Genomic DNA, 9,923 nt, shown 5'->3' on the forward strand with positions numbered 1-9,923 from the left:
CACCAAACTGTCACCCAAAACAAAGCAGGGGCCGTAGGGGTGCTTAATAAATGTTTGTTGATGGTCAGCAAACATTTCTCGAAAAACTGGCTGAAGGAGATAATGGTTCACCTGGCTCTGAAGGTGGAGAAGGAGCTAGAAATGTTTAGCTGTGCCAACCCAAAACTCAGCTCTCGGTAGCTTAACCCATGAGGACATCTGTCGCTCACTTAGCCAGGCGTCTGGACAGCGGACGGCCCAGGGTCGATGCCCCAGCTTGGCGATGTCATCCGGCATCCTCGTTCGCTCCATCTGTCTTAGTCAGTTTGGGCTTCTACAACAAAGTACCGCAGACTGTGTGGCTTATAAACAACAGTCCAGAAGCTGGAAGTCCAAGATCAGGGCGCCAGCACGGTTGGGCTCTGGTGAGAACCCTCTTCCGAGTTGCTGACTGCCTGGATCCAGGCATGGCAGAGAGCGAGAGATACCTCTCGGGTCTCTTTCATATGGGCATGAACCTCATTCAAGAGGGCTCTGCCTTTGTGACCTAATTACCTCCCAAAGGCCCCACCCGCGAAGACCATCATATCGGGGATTAGGAATTTCAACATGTGAAAGCTGGGGGGACACAAACATTCAGTCCATTGTGTCATCTGCTGCATTAGCACTCTCAGCAGGTGGGTACTGGTGCTTAGGCTTTGACATCTCATGGTCACAAGACGGCTGCCACAGCTCCAGGCATCACATCCGCACACAACTGTCCAAAATAGGAAGGGAAGAGAAGGAGCAAAGGAGCCTACACCTCACGTGGCTTTCTCTTCCACTGAAGAGGAAAAACTTTACCTTGAAGCAAACTGCCACTCACCGGGCCCTCCGGAGATTCCTCTTTACATTAATATCACTCGAAACGGGACCACATGGCCACCCAAGACCAACGAGGGGCAGAGTACACAGACTCCCACGGTCACCTGAGACACAGTGAGATTCGTCTTCCGATCATCTTCTGAGTTATACACAATTCAAGCCAAGAAGGTTCCGCAGTGGGGAAGAGAGCAGACAAGGTCAGTGCCTTCTCCGTCTCCTCCACGGTCTCTTATAGCCTCCCGGGGTCCAAGGCTACTTTTCCTAGTCCCTAGGGCCTTTTCCTCCTGGTCATTTGGGAAAGCAGGGACCAGAGAGGCTAATAAGTGCGCTCAACATCGCACAGGACACTAGAAGGAACGGAACCCGGCTCCCGTCTCTCCGTCCTCCCAGAAGCTGGGGTATACCCTGAGCACCTGTGTCGCACTTTAGACCCTGCTTGTCTACCCCTCAGGTCTGCTGCTTGTTTAGTTGGTATCTTTCCCACGAGGCTGCAAACTCCCTACGTGCAGGGACCTTGAATCTGCCCTCAGCTGTGTCCCTGGCACCTAGCACAGAGCCTGGCATTATTGAATGAATGAATGGGCCCGAGTGTATATAACAGAAAGCTTCCTAACCCACGATGTCACAATCCTGGCAGTAAGCACTTGGTGCGGGGCCCTTAAGCTTTTAGCTGGCCCCGGGGGGTGACACTGATGGTGAACTTTACTTGTGTAAATCTGCCCCGTGGCAGAGAACAAGCAAAAATGGGGGCACAGCTGGCTCCCACGCTGGATAGAAGTTCCTGAGAGGAACCTAGCTCTCAATCGAAGCTATTTAAAAGTGGAATTTTGCAGAGAGCCAGCATGGTTCCTCTCATGATGTGTCCTTAAGTTTGGTTTCATTAAAGATGATTGCCTTGTTTTGATTTCTTTGATACTTTGTGTGGAGTAAAAACCCACATCCCAGAGTCTCCAGCCCTGTCCCTGCCTGTAACTGGTAGCCAGCAGTCCTCCTGGTTTCTTCTTCTTTTTTTAAATGTTTATTTATTTTTGGGGGGGGGGGAGGGGCAGAGAGAAAGAGGGAGACACAGAATCTGAAGCAGCTTCCGGGTTCGGAGCGGTCAGCACAGAGCCCCACGTGGGGCTCGAACTCACGAACCGCGACATCATGACCTGAGTTGAACTCAGATGCTTAACTTATGAGCCACCCAGACGCCCCTCTTCTTCTTCTTCTTCTTCTTCTTTTTTTTTAAATTTTTTAATGTTTATTTATTTTTGAGAGAGAGAGAGAGAGAGAGAGAGACAGAGTGCGAGCGGGATAGGGGCAGTGAGACAGAGAGAGAGGAAGACACAGAATCCGAAGCAGGCTCCAGGCTCTGAGCTGTCAGCAGTGAATCTGATGCGGGGCTCGAACTCACAAACTGCGACATCATGACCTGAGCAGAAGTTGGCACTTGACAGACTGAGCCACCCAGGCGCCCCTCTCTCTCTTTTTAAAATGTTTATTTATTAGAGAGAGAGAGAGAGAGAGAGAGAGAGAGAGAGAATGAGGGGGAGGGGCAGAGAGAGAGGCGAACAGAAGATCCGAAGCAGGCTCCGCCCTGACAGTGAAGAGCCTGGTGCGGGGCTCGAACCCACGAACTGTGAGATCAGGACCTGCGCCAAAGTCAGAAGTTCGGCCGAGCCCCCCAGGCACAACCGGTCCTCTCCCACCCTGCCTGTCAATCCCGCACCTAAGCTGACGCTCCCACACTCCCAGCCCCAGTCCAGCCCCCTGAATTCCCAGGGTGGGGCACGCGGCCACCTACCTGACATTCCCCCCCCCCCCCCACCAGCCCCCTGTGTTTCTCTGCCATCTCCAGCTCAGTCTGGGCACAGTTGAGCCCCTGCTCGCCTCCGGGCGCCCACATCGCACCCGGATCCGTGTGTGGGCACCGGCCCGTCTGCGGACTGCGCAGCCCCAGGCTCCCACCCTTCAGGAGGCTCTTTTTCAAGCATCGAGACTAAGAGAAAAGCTGGAAGTGAAGGCATCGCCGAATCAGCAACCGGGTGATATTATCACGTTATTATTTCTCTCCATTAATAACGACTTGAAGGGAGCTATTATCATAGGGGCGTCCATAAAGTCCTTTCAAATGATAAAGCGTTTTAAAACCGGAAGCTTTTGGAAACAGCGCGCCGCACCGCTCACAGATTCGTTCCTTCCGTAGCTGTTTATTGGCTCCGGTGCCAGCATGGGGCCGGCGGTCAGCCGGCGGGCAAACGGGCAGGGCCCTGCCGATGCCCAGAAGGACAGTGACCGTCCAGGGAGACGTGGATGAGGCTCCCGCGAAGGACTGCACGCTGATCGAAGTGCTGTATTTCATTGACCCGTTTAACTCTCAGAGCAGGGCCGGGAGCACATACTTTTCTTGGCCCATTTTACAGATACGGACACTGACGTGCAGACAAGTGAGGCAACTCGGCCAAGGCCACCCAGCCGGCGCAGGGTAAAACCTTCGTGTAAACTCAGGCCGTCTGGCTCCAGGGACCCGTGATCCTGGCCACAGCTCCCCCAGGATGTGAGCAACGATGTAAATAAGGCGTGTGATTACAAACTGTGGTGGGTGCAATGGCAGAGAAGCTGGGGATGCTGGGAGGGCAAATAAAGTAGGGGACGCCGGGGCGGCTCAGTCGGTTAAGTGTCCGACTCTTGATTTCTGCTCAGGTCGTGCTCTCATGGTTTGTGAATTCGAGCCCCGCATTGGGCCGTGTGCTGAGAGCACGGAAGCTGCTTGGGCTTCTCTGTCTCCCTCGCTCTCTGCCCCTCCCCTCTCTGACTCCTCTCAAAAGAAATAAAAATAAACTTAAAAAAAAAAAAAAAAAAAAAGAGGAGTCCCAGCTTAGTCGAAGGGCCCAGGGAGGGCATCTTTGAGGAAGCGACACTTCCGTGGAGACTGAGAGAATGAGTGGACATAACCCAGGCAAAGACTTGAGGAAGGGGCATCGTGTGCAAAGAAGGGAGCCTGTGCAAAGGTCCTGAGGCAGGAGAGCTCAGTACAGGGTGGGCAGTTGAAGGCAGTGGGTCAAAAATAAAATAAGAAAACGTGTGTGTGGCGGGCAGCGGGGGGCTTTAGGGAGGAAGAAGGTCTGGGGAAGGTGGGGCTGGACTTGGCAGGCACCAGGATTAGATTTTATCCATCCTGCAGCAGCAAGGGTTTAGAGCAGGCCAGGCGCCCTGCCCCTGCGGGGCATAGGAGGCTGTTAGCAGGGTAGGATTAAGGGGGGTGTAGAGCCCCAGCTGGTCTACACACCTTTCTCTGTCATTTGCCCTGGAAGCCCGCCACTGCCGATTGTGTCCTCGGGGTTGGGGAAAGCAATTCCTGACTTCAGTCTCCTGCGGAAAGTCAGACATCTCTGAGCGGTAAAGCCCAGAGCTGTTGCCGGCTGCTACCTTGGTGGCCGGCTTCTCCTTCAAAAATAAGCCCCTGCTCTGGCCACTCTCTATGGGCCTCTTCCCTGCTCAGGACCTCAGGTCCTCTTCTGCAAACAGACCACTGCCCTTTCTCCACCACGGGCTGCTGTGAGGGGCCAAGGAAATGGCAGAGGGACCTTCGGATGGAAACCTTGGCGGCACGCGGAAGGGCTGTCTCCTGTCCTAGGGGCGGCCCGAGACGCCAGACAAGGTAGGCTAGAGGCCGTGGGATGGATGGCGACCGCTGCTTTCCTCCCCCCTCCCGGCACCCCAGGCCCGTGGAATCAGGGCTGTCCGTCACCCTCTCAGCAGCGGCCGGCTGTGCCAGCTCCTCCATATTCCATCAGCTGGAGAGAGAGGAGCGAGGGAGGGAGGGAGGGGTAGATGGAGCCAAAGGTGCCTGTCCGTTGGCGGAGGCAGCCCCTTCACATCCACCAGTCCCCCGACACAGGCTCAGTCAGCAGGCTCTGGACACAGGCCAGGAACCCTTACTGAGGGCTCTGTGGTGTGGGCTGGGCAGATGAGATGCCAGAGAAAAAATGGTGATGGATGATGATGATGATGGTGATGGTGATTGTGATGATGGTGATGGTGTTGATGATGATGATGGTGACAGTGATGATGGTGTTGATGGTGATGATGATGGTGATGGTGATGATGGTGACAGTGATGATGGTGACAGTGATGATGTTGATGATGATGATGGTGATGGTGTTGATGATGATGGTGACAGTGATGATGGTGTTGATGGTGATGATGATGGTGATGATGGTGATGATGGTGACAGTGATGATGGTGACAGTGATGATGATGATGATGATGGTGATGGTGATGGTGATGGTGGTGATCGATGCAGAAATGTTGGGATTTAGAGCTGGTGGCCAAGAAAGAATTCTTGAGACACCCTTGGTGGGAAAAGATGGCGTTATTAAAGCACGGGGACAGTGCCGTGGGCAAAAAGAGCCACACTGGAGTCATGAGGAGTGGCCGGCTCTATATTTTCAAGCTGGGAGGGGGTTAGGGACGGCACAAACCCCCAAGGCATTTCAGAAACAAGGTTTCCAGGAGCTTGAGAGGCAAAGGTCATTTATTACTGTTTAGTAAAACTTCAGTCACAAGCCCCTTCAGATGTATATCAGGGGGCCACATGCTTGGAGGCCGGTCGCCAACATACATCTCGAGGGGTAGAGATAAAGGAAGTTTCCAAAGGAATTTCTGTATGTTTAAAGTAGACTCACAGGATCCTGGGGGTGGGGCTGAGATTGCCTTTTGCCTGTAGCAGAAGGTCAACGTTGAGGCAGCCGAGCAACCAGAGGAAGGTCACTCTGTTTCAAGGACTTGTCGGTGGGTTGTGAGTTATAAGTAAAAAACGTGTTCCTTTTGCCTTTATTCCCCATAACAGTGATGGTGGTGGTGACGATGATGATGGTGACAATGGCAGCGATGATTCGTTACCACTCTGAAGACCTTGCTTGGCGTCAGGCACCCTATAAGCCTTTATGTGCACGACATTGGCTCCATCGTGACCCCCACTTCATAGATGAGGAACCTGAGGTCCAGAGTGGTAAGGAGGCTCGGCTGAGATGTGGCCAAGATGAGGTCTGGCTCTCAGTCCCCGGGGCTCTGGCACTCTCACTCTGATCCTAACCATTATGCTCCCCTGTGAGGGTCCAGAATCAGCAGACTTGCATTCGAATCCTGGGTCCACCACTTCCTGGCTGAGCACCTTGGGCTACAACTTTGCCCTCTGAGCCTCGGTGTCCTCATCTGTAAACGGGCTGCCTCTCGGGGTTGCCGGGAGCTCTGGGTAAGTCCCTGCAGCTCACAGCCAGCCCCCCAAAAAAGTCCTTCAAGTCTTTGTTCAGCTGTCACCTTCTCAGCAAGGCCTGGCCTGCCCACCCTATTTACAGCCGCAGCCACCCCATTCCTCTTGCCCTGTGCTACTCTGTCCCGTCCTCTATATCACACATCACCTTTGCATTGATTCCATTTGCTGTCTCTCTCTGCCGCTGGCACGCAAGCGCCCGGAGGCAGAGTTCTCCACTCGTCTGTGTTCCAGAACGGGACCAGTGTGAGCTGCTAACATGCACTTTCTGAGGGAATGAACACACAGGCGGGTGTCCTCTTCCCCCTTCTCCTTGGAGACAGGAGGACCCAGGGGATGAGATTTAGCTGGCAGTGTTGGGATGGGCGGGAGAGGCTGGGGGGAAGGTGTTTCCAGGGGGTGAGAGAAAACGCATGGGATTCTGGGTCAGGAGTCAGGCAGGAGGTGAGGGAGACACAGGGAGGGATGGGTTTCTCCAGGGTGGGGGGGTGGGTTTGTGCGATTTGTCTCCTGGCCACCCTCTCGGCTGCGGCGGTCCCTTTGCTTGAACTGGCTGGTCTGAACTCCCAGTGCCCTCCTCTCCCAGGGATCCTGAGGCCAAGCAGACGGGGTCCTCCCCGCCCCAAACCCCGGGCTTCCCTGGGCTCAAGCTTCAGCCCACCTGGGGCCAGCACCCACGCGCTCCTCAGTCACAGCGCTGATTCAGGAAAGGTCATTCCAACCCCGAGTCATAAATGTTAGAACTCCATGGACTTTTGGCGATTCTGATCCTTTGAGGAGGGAACAACAAGCTCCAAAAGGAAAAGTTATTGTTCAGGTCAAGCAGCGAGGTCCGCCAGATCCTCTGTCCTGGACCGAGTGACTGAGAAATCCTGGATACCACCCGCACCGCTCCCCTGCACCCGCCCCAGGTCCCATCTTCTGTAAATGCAACCCGGCCTTCAAGCCTTTGTGGGGGCCAGGCATCCCCCACCCGGATCCCCTGCCCCTTCCCCATCCCGGTCCCAGGAATGCTCCCTGCCCCAGCAGTGCTCCCTGTCCCAGATATGTTCTCTGCCCCAAGTGTGCTCCCTTTCTCAGGCATGCTCCCTGCCCCACGAGTGCTCCGCATCTCAGGAGTGCTCCTTGCCTCAGGTGTCCTCCCTGCCCTGGATGTGTTCTCTGCCCCAAGTGTCCTCCCTTTCTCAAGCGTGCTCCCTTCCCCAGTAGTGCTCCCCATTCCAGGCGTGTTCCCTGCCCCAGGCGTGCTCCCTGCCTCAGCTGTACTCCCTGCCTCACCTCTCCTCTCTGTTCCAGGTGTACCATTTTCCAACCGCAGCTTGGGAGCTCACTCTGCCCCTGGGCCTTTGCACATGTGAATTATCTGCCTGGGATGCCTCCTCTGCTTCAGCCGATTGTCACCCCATTCTTAGGGTCCAGAATGAGTCCCCGCTTCCTTCAAGACGCTTTTGTATCTGCTCTGTGGTTGAGCCCACCAGCTTTGCTTTTTAGGACACTACATATTGTGTGTTTTCAGATCTCCTCTGAGTTTTAAGGGATTAGGAAGGGACGTAGAAGGGGACAAGGCAATAGATGGGCTTATATCTTCCTGTTCTTCCAAAGCGCTGTGACCTTGGATCTGCTCCCTAACTCCTCTGAGCCTCATCTTGTCCTTGTATAGGAGGTGAGTCTAGTGAAGAACCCATCCCTAGCTAACTCACAGGCCCTTGTGGGAGGGCCGGGTACACGATAAGGAACAGTGCACACGTGAGGGCTGGCCCCATTCTTGGGGGGCAGGAGCAGTGGGTCCCAGCGAGCTTCCATAGAGAAGACAAGCCCCTTGGTTGGGCCCCCCCGTTCATCGTCATCTCCCCTTCATCCCTGGCCCTGGGCCGGGCACCTAGGAGGACTCAGCGTGCATGGGAACATTGAACTTTGAGTCCCGGGGTCATTCCTAGAACCATCTGTCCCCCTGTGGCCTGCCCCCTCCTCGAGGGACCACGTCTTCTTGGCTTCCTCACCTCAGTGCCCAGCGTGGGGCCTGCATGGAGTAGGTGCTGTGTTTCTGACCCTAGAACTAAAAAGCAGACGTACTTGACTCGGAAGACGTGCTCCAGACCAGGACGAGCCCTTAGAGATCATCTCGCCAAGTGCCATCATTGTGCAGATGGGAACCTGAGGCCCAGAGATGGAAAGGGACACGTTGAGCTCGAGTAGTGGTACCTACTTTGGGAGCAGACAGATCTGGGTCTAGAGCAGTTCTTTACGCTGTTGGGAGTGGGACCCTGGACAAGTTGTGTCTCTCTCTGAGCGGTGGTTTTCCCATCTGGAAACGGAGCTAATGGTGAGGGGAGTCATGGGGACAGAGTGGGATCGCGTCTCTGAAAGCGTGCACACAGTGCCTCACACGTGTTAGGTCTCCAGTAAAGGAGTCCCACGCATTAAAGCAGATCCGAGGAGGGGCGGGGACAGAGCCGGGTCACCCGTTCCCCCCTCAGCTTATTCTCTGCCCGCTTTGATGAGGAGAAGCTGGCGGGTTTCCCTCTCTGCCCCCTCCCCCCCCCCCGCCGGAAGCCAATACCTGATTCCACCCCACGCACCTTATCTATGGAAAGGAGCTACTGATCTCCCAGGAGGTTCTAATCAATGCAGCTACAGCCGCATCCTGCCAACGTCTGGATCCGGTTTCCACACCTTCTTCATTACACCGGCACCAGAACCATCTCTCAAGTCCCTGCCAGCCCAGTAACTCTGCTTCTTGAAGATCGGGTCACCTCCCCGCCCAGGACGACTGCCTTCCTTCTTCCCTCCTTCCCAGAGAGGCCCCCTTCCCCTACCTGCCGGGGACCACGCCTGGACCAGCCGATCCTAGATGACAGTACCCGGCCGTGGATACCACCTTCCACGGAAGCGGCAGTGTGGCGGAGGGGCAGACGCTTTGCAGACAGACCTGGGTTCAAACCCCAGCTCTGGCCCTCACCAGCTGTATAACCCGAAGCAGTCACTCTGCCTGTCCCTGAATGGAGACCAGAATTTCTAATTTGCCTTTTTGATTTTTTTTTTAATGTTTATTTATTTTTGAGAGAGACAGAGACAGAATGCAAGTGGGTCAGGGGCAGAGAGAGAGGGAGACACAGAATCCGAAGCAGGCTCCAGGCTCCGAGCTGTCAGCCCAGAGCCTGACGCGGGGCTGGAACTCACGAGCCATGAGATCGTGACCTGAGCCAAAGTCGGACGCTCAACCGACTGAGCCACCCAGGCGCCCCTCTAATTTGCCTTTTTGTAGGAAGTGCCCAGCATGCGCCTTCTTTACTTATCATCGCTGCTCCTGTTTGGCGTGTGGCAGCCCCATCCTCCTTCCAGGAGGCCCCATTCTCTGGCCCCCCATTTTCTCTGGCTGCCCCAGGGCCGGCTCCACCTGCCTTTCCCATCCTGTGTCCGAGCTCTCCCCGGACTTCCCACCATTCATCTCTCTCATTGCCTACTTGTGCTCCCCTCCTTCCATCAAGCCCTGGATCTGTCCACTCATCTACCCACCCAATCATCAGCCACCCCTCCCTCCCTCCCTCTGTGCTTCCCTTGCTGACCACTGCACTGCCACCTGATGTTTGCACTGACCACGGGCTGCAGTGGTGGCCACGGTCCTGCTTTCACGCACATCAGTCTGGTTGGGGAGACCGATGGGTATTCAGGTGATGACAGCTCATTGCATGAAGTGTTCTGAAGGGCCTCGGGCTCTGCAGGAGCACAGAGGAGGCACCTGACCCAGGTTGGGTGTCCAGAGAAGGTGATCCCTGGCTTGAGTCCTGAGGGGAAGGGTGTAGAGAGAGGAAGAGCATCCCTG

At 55.3% G+C, this 9,923-nt stretch overlaps 1 long non-coding RNA gene across 1 annotated transcript; it reads left to right on the forward strand.

Moving 5' to 3' along the window:
• The first annotated feature begins 583 nt into the window (after window positions 1-583).
• Window positions 584-9,075, forward strand: LOC144616872 (uncharacterized). Its single transcript, XR_013556658.2, has 5 exons — window positions 584-1,040; window positions 4,354-4,486; window positions 5,678-5,839; window positions 7,397-7,763; window positions 8,155-9,075. It is a non-coding gene; the product is annotated as an uncharacterized LOC144616872 (long non-coding RNA).
• The last annotated feature ends 848 nt before the right edge of the window (window positions 9,076-9,923 follow it).

This window comes from Panthera onca, chromosome B4 (genome assembly GCF_046562875.1).
Source record: "Panthera onca isolate mPanOnc1 chromosome B4, mPanOnc1 haplotype 2, whole genome shotgun sequence".
Lineage (NCBI taxonomy): Eukaryota > Metazoa > Chordata > Mammalia > Carnivora > Felidae > Panthera > Panthera onca.